Here is a 17,318-nt window from a genome sequence, read left to right on the forward strand (position 1 = left end):
AGATGGAGAGATGGCAGGAGCAAAGAGAGTGACTCATTGCCTTTTTATGAATATAAAGATGCACACGTGTTGTTTTACTTTGCAGCAATAACATTGATTAAATTATTGAATAAAAGTTGCAGTCGAGCGGGAAATTCAGCGATGTTAGAGCTGCTTAGACCCAGCGGTTTACACGCGCCCCGAAGCTCTTACATGTAAATTCGCATCACAGTGAATGGAAATGAGCAGTCCAGATAAAGAACATCCTTCGTTCTCCAGATGAGCCGTTTCATCGGTGTCCAGGAACAGGCTGTGTTTTAGCACAGTCAGAAAACCTGCCAACCAGCTTCTCCTCTGATTCAGTAGGCTGAGACAACAATTTCAACCCATCTGTTGTCCTGTTTTCCGTGTGTTCTCTCCTTCCTTTTCATCTTTTATTTCTGCACTCTCAGAAGCTAGTGTCTTGTGGCATCATCTGCCTCCTGGTGATGTCATTTACTCCCTTGTAATGTCCTTATTTGGGGTGTGATGACTATGGGCACAGAAGTTGGATTTGTGGTGTGACAGTGCAGCCTCAACACCTCTAGTAGAGGTTTCCATTGTTGGTGAATTGTTATAAGTAAAAAAAAAAACAAGCAAGATTAAGAAAGGCTCAAGAATCTGGCTTCTCATACATCAAGAAAAATCCCACTGTGAAACTCTGGCATGCTGGTGATTGCAGTCTTCCCTCACAGTGAATGAAGAAACATAAACACCATTACTTCACCTATTGATGATTGCACAATAAAGTCCCCTGTTCAGCAGCGAGACAAAGCAGAGTTTCCCTCATCGCTTTATATCACAGTGATGGCGAGGATGTAAACACAATTACTTTGACTATAGCACAGCCTGACGACACATGACTCATTTTCTGGTGTTGCATCGGTGGGATCAACAAATGAAATTCAGCTCTGAGTTAAAAGTTCATATATTTGAGGTACGCACGATGGGTCAGGATGGGCATTGTCAGGATTGTATCGATACTACTACTCTTATTGAACAGGTGGATTGATTTTGGGTTTTTTTGCACTTACAATAACAAGTTTTGTTGAGTGAACACGGAGTTATCATCACCTGGTTCACTTCGTTATCTCCACCGCCGCCTCTCTGCTCAGCTGACTTCGCTCTGTGTGTGTGTGTGTGTGGAGGAGTTCCGCTGAGGAGACGCTGCAGAAACGTAATAAATTACAACCAAAATGTTAAAAAGTGCTGTTATCTATAGCTTATGCTGTAGCTTATCTATAGTATGGTATTTGGTATTGGGTTTTGATATCCATTCCTGTCGGTGGCATAGTTGAACCTCTTAATTACTGTTGTTTTATATCTCTGCGGGTAACCATATGTTTCTTTTTATGCTACCCCTAAGCAAAAAGTAGTTTATTCAAGTGTACTACAAGTATACTTATTTTATACTAAAACTGAAGCAGTATACTTGAAGTGTACTTTTTATATGCTACATTTTATATACTTAAGAAAAGTATAGTGAAGTATACTTGGCTCATACTGAAAAGTATAAAGAATAGTCTAAGACTAAGTACATTAATACTGTAACGCCCCTTGTGGACTGTGGCGCAAAGACTCTTGGGTATTCTGTTGTTGTTGGTGTAATTATGGTTTGTGAATGTGTTTGTGAATAAGATGATGTGTAAGACGGTTGCGGGTTAATTCATATCCTTGTTATGTGGTTAAATTGTGTCGAATTAACAAAGATGATAAAAATGTTGGCACCGTGAGTCAAGGGGTGTTTTCTCTATGTGTTTTCCCATCTGTTAAACTGTGGGGATTTATAATAATAAATGGCAAATCTCTTGCTGGATCTTGCCACATTATAAGTATTATTTTAATGTCAGTACAGAAGTAGGTTGAGTCATTGAGTTGTGCTTACATATAATTTAGCGGAATAAAAATGTTTTTCACTACACACATTTGCTTTGAGGTGTTACTCTTGTTATAAACTTACATGTTAATGAACTAAAATGTGGACTACAAGTATATACTTAGTACACTAGTAGTATATAGAGGAGTATACTTGTTGTATACTAGAAAGTGTACTTCTGTAAACTTAAAATGATCTTATAAAGTATACTTAAAGTATACTTTTATAAACTTAAAATGTTCCAATTTAGTCCGAAGAAGTATTAAATTAGTATACTTTCTAGTATGCTACAAGTACATGGTCCATAGTATACTTGCCATACTTATACTTATACTCAAGCATACTTAATAAAATGAACTTCAAGTATACTACTTTTTGCTAAGGGACAGCTTATTTTAGGTTGTGGTTAAAACTTCAATGACTGAACTTTCGTAACAGCTGTGACACATGACTCCCATCTCTTACTGCATATCAGCCTGCCAAACGTAACAGTTACTCAATGCATTGAATGAAGTGCACAGTGTCAGGTAAGGTGGTTCCAGGGCAGTGATGGCATGTATGACTATAAAGCTTAGTGTTGAAATGTAAAATATCCTACCTCACCTATTTATCTTTGTTACAAGTGCTGGATAGCCACATTTATATAGCTGACATATAATTATCAGATTTTTTTTTTAACCCTACTATCAGTATTTGTATCAACCTCAAAAATACAGGCTCTAATCCCTTCAGTTATGCTCTTCATCACAGCAAATATCAGATCATCACATCTTCATCTACAAAACAAGTCTTAACTTCATTACGATGCTCTGATTAAAAACTCTGAGAGGGGCAGCATGGAGATGTTGACGAGCCTCTACTCTGGATAGATTTTAGTGTCCATCCATCCATTGTCAACTGCTTATCCGGAGTCGGGTCGCAGGGGCAGCAGCTTCAGCATCGAGCCCCAGACTTCCCTTTCCCAGGCCACATCGGCTAACTCTGACTGGGGAATCCCCAGGCGCTCCACCTGGTCCTGGGTCTACCCCTAGGGCTCCTCCCAGTTGGACGTGCCAGGAACACCTCCCTAGGAAGGCACCCTGGTGGCATCGTCATCAGATGCCCGAACCACCTCAACTGGCTCCTTTCCACGCAAAGGAGCAGCGGCTCTACTCTGAGAAGAGAATAGCCATCGTTAAATATGTTATTAAAAGCTACAAAGTCTTACATACACACACTCAAGCAGATACACACAGTACGGTTCACTCACACTGCTAAAGCTCACACATGTTAATGGTTTAACCAGGGAGCACTGGATGAGGTTTGACAAAGTGCCGGCTCAGGGCCACAGTGGCTTTCCTTGCGCCTGATAATAATTGATGGATGACTGTGGTGCAGGACACTGACAGCCTGGTTGCCTGGCCTTTACCCTCTGCCAGCTCAACCCTTATATGTGTGAAATAGCCAATTACTCCGACGCCAATTGAAAGTAATAGGTTGATGAGCAAATGGCTGCTGTGGGACGTTGGGGAGCCTTGTAGACGGAGGAAGAAGAAGATAAAGTTCTACCAGGAACAGATGCCGCTGCCCCGCCTGGGCCTGCCGGATACTGTGCACCAAGGAGAGGAAAGAGTCCGTTAGGTATTTTCTCCCTCTAACTGTGGTATCCCCATGCTGTATTGACTTAAAGTTTATGATCCATGATACAATCATGTTATACAGGAGCTAATTTACAGAAATAAATCCTCCTTTTAGAGGCTGTTAAATGGATAATGGAAACAGCAGCAGCCATACATTCTCAGGGAGGCATTAAACACCATTTCTTTTTCTTTGCCGCTGAATGGAAAGTCATATGCCATGTGGCAAGCTAACGCTAGCCAGCCGTAGGATATTGACAGAACAATCCATCTTTATAAAAGACAGTGAACAATTCCAATCTATTTTCTGGAATCACATTATCAGAGGCATCTCTGCATCTAAATATATACAGGGGATGTATATATGAGGGGAGAGCACGGGGGGGGGGCATCAAGACTGGGTGTACAGGAAGGCATCCTGGGTAAAAGGGCGAACAGTCTCTCTTCATAATTGGACAGGTTATTTTTACACGATGCTGATGTCTTGGGCCGCCTGCTGACATGTGTATCCATACATTCTCTCAAATATTCTCTCTAATTCTCTTTCACTGTCTCTCCACACCACCTCTATCTCCCCTCCTCGTACGCCCTCCACCCGCCGCCACCACCATTCATCCTCACTCTCTTCCCCTCACTTTTACTCTCTCCGTCTTCCCTCCAGTTCATCCTCGTATCCTATTGTTTGTTCCTCCGCAGCATCTCCCAGTCTCCAGCTATTCAAACAAAGTGTAATTGACTGATGTTTAGGAACCTCTGAAAATAGACACTTATTGGACTTGGCTTGTTTTCCATGTAACAGAAGCCATTCACTTTGTGCTAATTCAATTCCAGCCAGACTCCCCTCCTAATCTATTGGTGCTTCAGTCGGAGGCAAAAGAAAATTAAATCTGGACATGGCTTTATTGCCACTGTTTTAGATTTCTTGTTTACCCGTCTTGCAATTAATTCATCATGAAACAAACTCATTACTGTGAACATCTCAGCAGACAAACTTTCTGTTGTTTCTCTCTGTCTCATTATCTCTCAGGGTCTTGATGAGGCCGACTCAAATGTGCTTTCAACAAAACAAGCTTTTTAACTTCATTTCCCGTGTGCACAAACTCCTGAAGGCATTTCAAGTCTAATCCAATCACGCCAATATGAGCTCTGCTACCTCCACTTAGGAGTTCAAAGACGAACCTTGCCTGCCCTTGCCGTATGTCTGACACATGGGTGTATCGGGCCCTCCCCTGCCTCACGTCGGACAATGGTGACGGATGACCTGCAATACATCACTGAGCTGGAGATGGGTGGCTTGTGGACTTGCTTGTAAGGGCTCTCCTCAAGTATTGACCTTTCCTTAAGTAACTGGAGTTGTAAAGAATGGAAGTCGAGCTAAAGCTGTACTGCATATCGCGTTTTATAGAATGCAGGAAGTGTTTTTTTTCTTGTAAATTAGGAAAATCTGGACCAAAGGATCTAAATTCTGTATCACAATCAATATCATGTCATTCAAACTGCTTACTTTCAATCTTTTTTTTTTTTTATTTCATCTTCTTCTGGATTATTTACTAAAGCTTACTTGGCGGCTGTAGCTCATGAGGTAGAAGGGGTTGTCTAGTAATCGAAAGGATGCTGGTCCGAATCCCAGCTCCCCCTAGCTGCAGTGTCCTTGAGTGAGATACTGAACCTCAAATTGCTCCCGATGAGCAGTTGGCACCTTGCATGGCAGCCACCGCCATCAGTGTGTGAATGGGTGAATCTGAAAGCGATTTGAACGATCAGTAGACTGGAAAGGTGCATTTCCATTTACCATTTAAAAGCTAGCTACATAGCGAGTAGCTCATTAATTTACAAAAGCAGTGAACAAGATGAGCAAGCCTGATAAAGTTTACATCTAAGGCGGCCCTGGGTTCGAGTCCCGGCCTGGGGCCCTTTGCTACATGTCACTCCCCCTCTCTCAACCTGTTTCCTGTCATTTCTCCTAGCTGTTCTGTCAATAAAGCCAAAAAGACCAAATATATATATGTTCAAAAAAAATCTTAGGCAATGTAGGTACGTTTGTTGACAGAAGTAATGTAGTGATTTGAACCCAAATAAAGTGTTTTTCTTGGCAAAACCTAACCAAACTGCTCCTGCGATGATCATGTTGTTTTTTCGTACACTGCTATACACGTTGTTTTGGAAGTTGATTCATTCTGTTGTTAAGGTTTGAGGATTTGTAATTTTTTGCGTGGCAAGCCCATCACTCAACTCTCTGATACTGTCGTATAAGGAGTTTTTTGATAAGTAGGGACCTGCATTCATAGCAGACTAATGCTTCTCTCTGCCATTTCGGGGCCACGGAACAAGCTATAAATCATCATTGGCATATTACCACCTGACAAAGTTGATATAGGGAATATTTTAGTAAACAGTTGCCTTAACTATCCAGCAGATGTGGAGCAACATTGGCATTGATTCACCTGTGAGTCTAAGCTCCTGTCCTCTCCTCTCCTCTCCTCTCCTAAGTGCTTTAGTCTGTTCAGCAGGTAGTAGCTCACTTTGTCGTGCTGATGTCCCGCGCTGTTCAGGCAGCGTAAAGTGAGTTCAGTTTGTTTGTTGTGGATGGAAACAACAGTGATGAGAGTGGTAAAGCCGAACCAAACAGTAGAGTTACGGCCTGTAAAACCAGAACAATGAGCTCGAATGCTGAACTTGCGTTGTGGGTTTGTTGTCGCTCCACGGGACACTTTTCACACTACACTGTTGGAATGTGACCCATTGTTATTGATTACTGCAGCTTAAGAGATTCTTGGCTTCTGGAACAGACATTGGTTTAACATCTGGTTAGTTTTCATTGGTTAATGTAGTTAATATTCAGTTACATGGGATTTAGATTGTTATTAAAACACAATAATAGGATTAAATTGAAGTCAGAGTTTCACAATGGCAGTAATGTCAGTCCAACAGACTTTGTGGTATCAAGACTGATATCTGTTGTCACGTAAACAAACATAACACAGCGCATTAGCCGAAGCCTGATTTCACTGGTGAGAGCACTGTTTATTTTGATGGCTTGTGGGCCTCCTGGCAGTGTTTGGCTGTACCGCACATCTATTACTGATGGCATGATTGACACGGGCAATGGGGCCTGGGATTGGAGATGGCTGTGCAGAGTATTGGTGTGAGGGAGAGTTGTGTTCCCTTCATTAGACAGGCAGGGGGAATGCCCTGTTGACCCAACACTGACCCCTCCAACACAATTACGAACCACAGGCCTGGCGCCGGTTATTGATGCCCATCAGTGACATGAGCAGCTGCACAGAGTTACGGTCTCACTCACTAATGTGAGCCACAGTGTGTCAGACTCGCTGAACTATGAAAACACACATTAAAAAGAAAAACAAGAGTACACATCCTCTGTGACTCATTGATTTGGATTCTGTTACTAAAAGGGTTTGGGGAAAGGAGGACAGAGTGGTTTTCAGTGCTGATGTACATTTTATACATTCTTGTATCGTACAAAATGTCATAAAGTTGTTCAAAAATGTATGAGATGAAAAATGAGCCAGACAATTACTGGACTTGGATTATCATCTAGCATTTACCCAGAAGATAAGTCACAGTTTTTACTGCTTTCACGATTTGATCCAGTTCCGTTTCCATCCTGTCGGTGGTGGATGATACCGCTACTTTGAGTTGAGAGAAATTTACATTATTGTGGTCAACCAAGTAAAATGCACAGTTACTTTTATTAAAACTACTAGTCGAGCCATTTTTCAACATTTTAATGTGGAAATGTGGACATTTTAAAATCTAGCATTGGCTTCTGTTGCTCTCTGTTAGCAGAGCAGAGAGAGGCACTAAGACGAGGCACTCAAGGACACGCATAAAGTCACAATCTTTGTACTGTCGCGGAAACCTAGCCTGAGTCCTTCACAAAGAAATCCACTGTCCAGCGGCATTAAACAACCTGAAACAAATCATCCACAGGCCTGTACTGTAGACGCAACCAAGAGAGACGAGGAAGGACTCATTTTTCACCTCACATTACAATCCACTCACATATTGCCAATAAAAAAGGTGATTACCGGATGTAAATTGCTATAAGAGTCCCCATAAATATGACTGTTATAGAGTTGTGAGCAAGATATGTTCTGTAAAAAAAATGTTCTACTTGTAATATGGCAGTAAATCCTACACAGTCTTCAATAATGCCCACAAAACAACAGAATTATCTCAAAGTTGAGATAAGGATCTGTAAAAGTGGCGATGTTGAAATAAGTCTCAAATACATAAAAATGCACCCTGTAAAACCAAATGATAATAGAAAACAATACAGAACTATAATAAACATTCAATTTAGTCATGTGCATCACCTTTATACTGTATATGAAATCATTCTTATCATACTAGTAATCTTTCTGTGTATGACATCCAAGTTTTTCAGTTTTGCACATATTTACCGTATGTCAAAATTTTGAACTTAAATAACACATATCTTTAGTTAATACTTTTGTGCTGTATAGTCATCCATTTACATTGTTCCTGGCCATGTGGGCTCAGGAAAAATACACACTAATTTCTTCAACTCTGAATTGTCATCTGCAAATTGTTTGTTGTGTCCGTCCAACAGCCCAATACCCAAATATATTCAGTTTATGATGATGTAGAGAAATAGAGAATAGAGAAAAGCAGCAAATTTGAGAAGCAGAAAAACAAACAGGACATTTGACATCATTTCCTTGAAATAGACTTTTATTATTAACTGATATTACAAAGTTGATGCTCTGTGACTTTTTGAAAATTGTTCCACACCTGAGGATATTGCAGCATGATTGGAACAAACACCTGCGATGTAGCAGAGGATTTACAAGAAACAAGAAAAAAAAAAAAATCGCTATCTCGCATTTCATATATGAGCCTCTCTGTTTTTCTGTCCCAGCTATAAAAGTGTGTGAGTGTGTGTGCGTGTGTGTGTGTTGGACTGCTGCTCGGCTGTATCCTGTTGTTGTGTTTGTGATGTAATATCCTGGTCTGAGAGTGTGGAGTAAGAGGGGGAAACCAAAAAAAAACAAAAAAAAAAAACATGCTGCTTTTGGTTATCTTCTCATTTTTCCCTCAGCAAGTTGGCAATAAGCCAACATTCAGCCTATCGATTTTCTCCAGCTCCTCTTGTAAAATGAAATCTGAAATTGTCCCCCCCTCCCCCCCTTCCTCTCTCACTTTGCAGGTTGTAGCTCTCGCCAAACTTTGCAGCATCGGATTTATATAAAGCTTCTCTTTCCGAGCCTCAGGACGGCAGAGGGTCAATTTTCACCACACACCTTGTTTTCATATTGTTATTTCTTTGGTTTGAAGCCATTATACCTGCCGAGTTTCATGTTGGCAGCACCTCTGCATATCTTACGGCTCGTGATTCTAAATTGACCTGAGGAATCCCCAATGGGAGTAATGGTGGGAAGGGCCCCGTTAATGAGCCTTTGTCCCTGCTCACTGAAGGAGGCCGCGCGGCTCTGGGAAAAGTGGCCTATGTGATTAGTAAATTGTGGTTAATTAGATAGATGGAAGGGGTCACCGGCGGTGATAAAGTCAAGGGAACCACTGAGTGATGGGGGTGTCAGCTGATGCTAATAAAGGGAGAGTGCTCAGAATAGCTTGGCGCCCATAGGAGCCCTTAATAGATAGTCATTAACAGCTATTAAAAATGACCAGACAAAGGCAAAACTGTGCTTAGCTGTCAGTTAATCCGCAGAACCGCTCGAGTCTGTGTGGTAAAACGATGAGGAGTGGACTGATCTGTTAACTCCTCAGTACCAATGATAGGAGTCAATGAGGTGTACAACTCGATCTAATAATACCTGCGTGATCTGCTGGAAATGTTAATGTGAGAGGAGGTTTAAGTGACAGCACAGCATGATCAGACCGGCTCGGTTCTTCATGTTTTCACAGTTGGATCTAACCACGGTTGGTTACATCTGTAACCAAACCTCTTCCCCACGACTTTTTGGAATGAACTACTCCACCGTGAAGCCAGCAGCAATGTTACTTTCTTTCTTCCGTGCCTGCTGTTTGCTGTGCGTGAAACGTTTGGCAAGCCTGGATATTGCCGATTTCACCATATGACTTTTTGAATGAATTTTTCATCATATTCAAAATTAGATCAGTGTTATTGTGGACAACATGATGACAACACTCCAGGTGCCAAACTCAATTCCATCCAACATCAGCGTCATGGTTGTCCTAAAAGTGCTGATTGTAAATGTAAGACAGTATAAGTGAATCTACTTGCTATCGTATTACTTTTAAAAGACTGTGTCTGGTCAGGGGGCACTTTTTTGCATTCTTTAACATTCACTGCTTCAGAAAAGCCCCCTCTGAAAAGCTTCTTGATGCTCAGACCATGTCTTCACCATGAAAACTTTTTTTTAATCACTGCGTTATTTTTTGCTTCAAACATTCTGTTTCGAGTGCAGGCTGCCTTTCACTACTTGGAATTTTTGTTTCTTCTCATGATGGGTAACGCCAGCAATGTAAGGCTTTGCGTTTGGTGACAAAGCCTCTCCGTGAATATGGGCGTATCTGAAATCGCTGTGTGGGTGTGCATCATTAAGTCTAGGGGAAAAGCCACACATTTCACACTGGAAGCAAGCTGCTCTGCCTGAATGGGTAACGTGTAGGACATAGGAGAGTTGAGTTTTGTGCTGTTAGGAACACACTATCATACTCTTTATGTATTATCTTTACTCTACGTTTACTCTGTATTTTCTGTGTTTTTTCAGTTTTCTGTCGGTGTTTGGTAAGGTTTAGGTGTGGGAAAATATATTTTGGACTAAACAAGACTTTCACAACATTAAAGATGTGTTTGAAAGGATAACTTCTCCCATGTATTTTTCCCTTTTCCCCTCCGAGTCGCTAAGCTATGACATAACAAAACATGATTGGTCCGTTTCAATTATGGTCCTGTAGCTACATTAGTTGTGATGCTTCAGGAACAACAACAACAACACGGTGATGTCAGAGCCTGCGTAAATGTACAAGCAACATACTGGCTTGTCTCCATGAAGCACAACCTTGCATTTGCTTTCCCATCATCTCATTAAATTGCCTTCCCTCTACGTCAGCTTTTCCTTTCTTGGACATCAATGTTACAAGCTACAGCCACTTGGCTAAAGTACCACTGCTGGAGTCGGCTACGATATCAAGACACTGTCTATATGACACCTTCAAAATTGTGTTGTGCACGTTATAATTTTTGCAAGCTCTTACCGGATGCACACAATGAGCTGCCGGGCCGACTAAGCAAACCTTTAGTTTAACACATTTAGTAATTTAGTCTAATCCATCCAGTGCAAAGGAGATTGGCAAGAGGTTATGTAGGAAGACAGGAGGCTGATGATATGGGTGGAGGAGAAGGAGAAGATGAATCGCAAATATGATTCAAAGTGAAGAGATTAGATCCATATCAAGGAGAGCATGCAGCGGATCTATCTCCACTATCGCACATCCGCCTCTTATCTGACTTTGATTTATGTTCCGGCAACGTGCAGTCAGTAGGGAAAAGAATGATTTGGCACTTGTTTATCTCCAAACAACGGAGCGCAGTGCGAGCGATTACATCTGACAGACCTTATTCTAGACAACTCAAGGAGACTCCTTGTGTGGTGGGTGGTGCGTCCTGCTGTTTGAGGAGTTTGCCCTCTGCCTGGCTCGGCTCGTTGCAGGTGTGTGAGTTGGATCCCCGTGTTGGCTACGGCTGACCTCCCCGCACAGGGACGGGGCAATTAGTCCACAAAATGGCTGACTGTAAATCTCCTGCGGGAAGGGTTTGGCAGGGGCACCCGGAGGTGAGCTTGACAACGAGGAATTAAACACACAGTATTAGCTAACAGCAGTTTTATGATGTGAGGCGCAGAACAGGGTGAGGGAAGGGGCAAGGATGCTCCTACGCAGAATCATCCAGGGAGTTGTGTTGTGTACCGCTGTTGTGCTTTTCCAGATCAGGGTCCCTGCGTTATATACAGGAGATGTACGATATAATGAGGTTCATTATTAAAAGACTGAACACACAACTGGATGGAATTTTCTGAGCCAAGGAGAACAGAGTATGAACTATTTATATTTAATGTGAAAAATACAATTTTCTTTTACAGTTCAATTTAATATCAGTCTAGTTGTTAGTATACTAATAGTATAAAATGATGATGGATTATCATTAGTTCAAATGTCACTTGATTGCCCAGCTTCTACATGTCCGTTCAATCTTTAAGACATGTACATGTAGACACATATAGGGCGCATGCGTTGACATTACACATTTGGGAGTAGTACTGCCGAAACGTGTTTGTTAATTATCTGGTTTTATGCCATATTTTTTACGCTGCTTTTGGCTCCTGGCTGTTTAGTTAGTTCGAACCTACTCCAAGAGTTTTAATAATGAGATGTTAGATGAGTCGTGATCGCTAGTACCACCGACCAACAGTCTAAAACCCCCAAAATAGTCAATATAAAACAATCAGGAAGCTGGAAACTGGGACACTCATTTTGTGGAGCAAAGTTATGAGTAGATTTTATTGTCACATTTCATCTAAAGCAACATTTTTTAAGTTTTTTACCTTAAAAAACAGCTTCCAAATCATTATGATAGCACAGTGTCTTGTACTAGGGTGAATGGTGTCTCTGTCTCAGCCATCTAAAGAGAATCCCATCTGCCCAGTGGTCCCAGTGGTAATTTCAAAAGCTTTCACCTGTTTAATAATATAGTAATAAGCAAGTCCAGTCTCTGACAGACACGCTGCTTAATATGGTTGCAGCAAAAAGTTATGAAAAATATAAATTTCGTCCTCATGAAGCCTTTGCCTTCATAAAAAAGTTAGGTTTTGAGTATGACTGGCTTCTTTTTTCAGCCACATAGTCAATTTCTTGGAGGTTTTTCCAAAAGTATTTCTCTAACTCTAACATTTTTCATACTTACTTTATGGAGCTCATCACCTTCTCCCATGACATCCAGCAACACCATATTTCTTGGGTGGTTGTCAAATGAATCCGTCTGTCTGTAGAACCTTTACCTTCATTATTTATTTCTTCTGTGGCAGTCGAACACGTAGCATGAGCCAGCAGAAGAAATCCTACGAGTGTCTAGGCTTACTGGGCACTTTTGGCACTGACTAACTTTAGCAGAGACGAGGTGGTTGGAGAGATCCAAATCTACTGGCCTGACAACATTAATACTTGGACAACCCGCACTGTAATACAACCCTATCCTGATAAGACTGTGTACCACAAAGCCTAGCCTCAATTCATTCAAAAAAGGGCATCTGCCCTTTTGAATTTCTAACTATAGTCTTGAATGTCATTAACAGGAAAAATGCCTTTTAGATATATGTTTACTGTTTGGGGCCAATATGAATCAACAATGATATAAAGTTAAAATAATGCAGCAGTGATCAATATGCTACATGTACACAGCAATATTGTGTAGGAACACCAGCCCTTATGTCTCCATCACGAGGCTCTGCTTCCTTTCCCCATCCTCTGACCTCTCACCTCTCAACCACAAGACAAGACTAATTTAACAAACAAAGCATATCTGTTTGACTGAATATTTGCCTCTTCTCCCCCCTCACAAAGAAGATGAAGTCCTTCTTCCTCAGGCCAAACTATGGCCTCTTCTCCCTATAGATTAGGACGGTGTGTTGCTCTTGCTATAAACAGATCATTGGAGACGTTTTCTTATCAATTTTAACGACTTACTACAATAGAGTCCTCTCTCTCCACATCAGATGACAAGAAGTGGGGGTTGATGTTGGTTGGGGTAAAGATGACCCAGTCCTCCCCCCTCACAGGCCAAAGCGTTTTACGACCCTGTCTGTGACATTCCAATCTTTGCTGCATCCCAATCCTATACTCATCCACATTTCAAAATGTTCTGAATAACTATTAACTACAATTTCATCTTCTTAATTTTATCAGATTTCCAAATAGCCAAGAAAGTCATACAGTAGATATTTTCCATGTTATTGTCAAGCCCAAATGAAGTTTATTACTTAATGAATTTGGGGTTTGAAAGAAACCAGCCCCCACCTTTGCGATGGGCACAGACTTGCATATCATGATCCTCTTTGTGTGTAATGCTTGTGTTATTTACCAGTTAAATGTCTGATGTTTTCTTAAGATAGAACTACAAGGAATATGTATAAGTCCTTGGTCCTACTGTGTATTGTATGCTTCATGGTTTATGTTGTATACCATTGTTTTATGCCTTAATCATGTTTTTAATTCTTTCATTCTTGGATCATATTCATGTTACATCTTTTAACGAAGACAAAAATTCGACTTTTAAGATGGTGAAGTTTTTGGGAAGTTAAAACACAATTTCGAAACATTAAGGCAATATAGTTTATTTGAATTAAAGTGTTGTGGGTCACAACTCCCAACACAGAAGGAGCATTGTCAGCCAGCCCCACCCCTGCTCGGTGTGCCTGCTGTAAGGTCATAAAAACAGAGAAGATGCTCTTCTCTCTTCACTTCTTTTACTTCGCTTACTCTTCTCTGGTCTTCTCTCATGCTGAGGCTTTGCTCTCACCTTCGGGTCCTGACTTCGGTCAGGACTTTGGCTCACTCTCTCTCTCCTTTTGGGTCCTGACTTCGGTCATGACTTGGAGTCTTCTCCTCCGGGCTCTCTTGCCCCCCTGTTTCTCCTCCTGACTTCTCTTCTCTTCTCTCTCTTCTTCTCTTAACTTCTTTATTTTTCATTTATTTTTAAAGTAATCTTTACTTTTATTTTTGCAACAAGCTCTAAGAAAGCGAATTGAATAACTACTTTAAGTACTCTACTTTTATCCAAGTCTTTAATAGAACAAATTCTTTTCTTTTTGATTTTTGATTTGATTTTAATATAACTTTAAAGTATCACCGCCTGATCCAGAAGAAGTTGAATTAGTTAAAGGATCAGAACTTAAAGAACTTAAAGAACCACTTTGAAACATCAAAGAAAAGTATTTTTCAAGACTGTGATCATCTGATGAAGAACGTTGCAGTCCATCGTCTGCCTCAGAAGCCGTGCAAGGAGTCTCTACAAAAGGGACTTTGTTCCCAGCCGAGATCGACTCTGCCCCCAGCGCTCCCAAGGCGGAAACCTCGCTGGGCCTTCGGACCAAGAGTCCCTCAACAGAGTACCGGCCTTCCCTCTGGCTACTGGACCGACGCGCCGTGCCGTGGTCCAACCCAGAACTCTCAAAGAGACCAAGCTTCAGTGCCTCCTGACGCCCAGACAAAACAGGCTGAACGTCTTCATACAGTTGGATCCACACACGTGAGAATGAGTGGTGTCTAAAGTTCTGACTCCTGTCTAAAGTTCTGACTTCTGTCTAAGGTTCTGACTTCTGTCTAAAGTTCTGACTTCTATCTTATAAACTTAAGAAAGTTGAGGTTAGGGTCTCGTTAGTATTAAAAGATTACTCCTGTTATATTTAATATATAAAAACCCGACCCTTTAACTTTACCATCTGCCAACGGTCACGTAATTTATTTATTTCTAATTACAGTCTTTACCTTTTCTGTTATCTGTTGTTTGTCCTAAAATTGTCCGTTCATTTATGTTACCCCAAATTATTTAGTCAATAAATATATATAATCATTTGTTTTTGTCTGGAACTTAATTTTGATGTGGAGAATCGATGGATACGTGCAAAGAATTCACTGCTTCAGAATATTGAGATTGAATAAATTGATTTGAAATTGATACTCTAGCTGTCCAAGTCAAACTTGTACAGTTAGATGTTTAGAATAGTTCCCTCCAGCCTATTCTAGTAAATCAAACAATGGAGGTGGTGCCCCTTCTACGAGTGTAAAATTAATCACCAGTGATTAATGACCTTGATTATCAAGCAGTGATAGTCCCCTACATTTATATCCATGGTGCCGTCCACGTGAGGCCCATAGCCTACCTACCTGTCCTACAAATTCGTGGTGCCCCATGTGAGGCATAGTTGATTACCAGTGATTAATTAATTACCAGTAATTAATTATCCCTTTTTATCAAAGTAGTGTCTCCTACAATTGCAAAAATTCAATTGGCCTGTGTAGGAACGATATATCTCCACGCGAACACGTGATCTGGTAACATCCCCTTTTCCTGCCTACTCAAGTGCAGAACTGGGGAATAAATGCATGCCCCCCTGAAAAAATAATCTGGGTCCCTCACGACATCTAGTCGCCTAAATCGCCTAGATGGTGGTGGTTTCCGTTATTGAGGAGGGGTCAGAGAGGATGGAGACCCCTCTGACAGATGGTGTTGCCTCTCTCCTCATAACCATTGGCTGATTTGTGAATATTGTTCCCCTTTGGTTTAATCTGCCGTGTGCTGTGAAGTGGAAACTATTCCCAGGAGGCTGCCGGAGGGTGTTGTTAATTTATCTCCTGTGTATTAACAGTGTCTTTGGCAGGAGAGCGCACCCCGACCTTCTCTTCACCAAAGTAAACAGGGGGAAAGTTGACCTGTGTTGACCGAAAATCTTGAGACGGACTGTATTAAACGGTGAGCTGGGCGTTCTGAGGGCGCATTTGAGTTTTTATGATTCAGCCTCCCATATTCCTGATCCGTGACAGAAATTTATCCAGGGATACACAGCCAGAAACCCTCTTGTGTGTGTCGCTGTAGGCATACACTGATGGGGTCACCCTTGTAGGTTCGGTACTGCAATATCTGATCAACAGTACGCTGAGCTGATTCCTCGAGGGCGTGCCAGCAGACAAAAGAGACGAGGCTGTGAAGTCCTGTGATGCCTTAGTTCAGGGTCACAGCAGATTTGTTGTCCCACATGAGTGGTGAGGATGCCCCGCAGCTATTGGAGGTCCATCAAGCATAACAACAGACAAATCAATAAAACACCACATCCAAGATGTATAATCTCATTACATGGCCGCTACAAAGAAATACGGCCTTAAATGATTATGCAGTAGCTTTTGTCTGCAGTGTGGATTTAGAGCTCTGATTTTATTGCTTGTTGACCGTGGTTTATCTGCACTTATCAATACTTCTGAGTCCGGGGAATGTTTTCATGCTTCAGCTGTTGTCCAAAATGTACAACCACAAATCTTTCTCCAAGGATTTTACATTTTGTTTTAGTGTGAAACTTTCCTTGTATTGGCCCGCTGATTAAAAGCCTAATTTTGTTATTCAGAGTACAGCCAAACACTGAAAACCTCTGGGATTTTTAAGATGAATCTGTGCAGAACAATTTTCCATTATAAGCTCCATCAAAAATGCCGTGGTTGCCATGGTGACGTGACCATGTTCAGAAAACCCATCTCGGAGAAATGCCCGTGGACCCCGACACTTTATCATCTGACGTTCAATAATTTTGGTGTTGATTATAACTGGAAAATCAATGGCGATCCTTTGGGATAGAATACGCTGACACGGACAGCGACAGTGAGGAGTCGACCTGGTTTATTTATTGGCTTCTGAGTTCTGCGCCCAAGAGTGTAAATCAAAAGAGACATGTATATTTTACTGTATTTAACATCCGTGATGAGGTGAAAGTGAGGGCACTCTGTGGCCAAAACTCTGAACTAACACAATGTAATATAAATGAGAGAAGAAAGCATGATCTTCTGATTGTGAATCTTTTAACTCTCATTTGGATTTCTTTTAACAAGGTTAAGCCTGGTAGAGTTTCTAACATTAATCTTTGTACATTCGGTATCTTAGGAGGAAACTATCAGACATGTCAATGGTTTGTGAACTTGTTCTTTCCTTGACTTTTGTGGACATCTTAAATAAATGTGAAGAGTTTAAAAATGAGATGAACCTCCATGACTTTGTTTAAAGCGCTAATACTGAA

The 17,318-nt window shown here is 41.2% G+C and overlaps 1 protein-coding gene and 1 long non-coding RNA gene across 2 annotated transcripts in view; both read left to right on the forward strand.

The window, feature by feature from the left end:
• LOC115587115 (PDZ domain-containing RING finger protein 4) overlaps positions 1–17,318 on the forward strand; it is a 135,642-nt gene that overhangs the window by 56,017 nt on the left and 62,307 nt on the right. The window lies entirely within an intron of this gene.
• LOC115587117 (uncharacterized) lies at positions 15,279–17,280 on the forward strand. The gene is made up of 2 exons (XR_003984973.1): positions 15,279–16,009; positions 16,133–17,280. It is a non-coding gene; the product is annotated as an uncharacterized LOC115587117 (long non-coding RNA).

Source organism: Sparus aurata, chromosome 8, assembly GCF_900880675.1.
Source record: "Sparus aurata chromosome 8, fSpaAur1.1, whole genome shotgun sequence".
NCBI classification, from domain to species: Eukaryota; Metazoa; Chordata; class Actinopteri; order Spariformes; family Sparidae; genus Sparus; species Sparus aurata.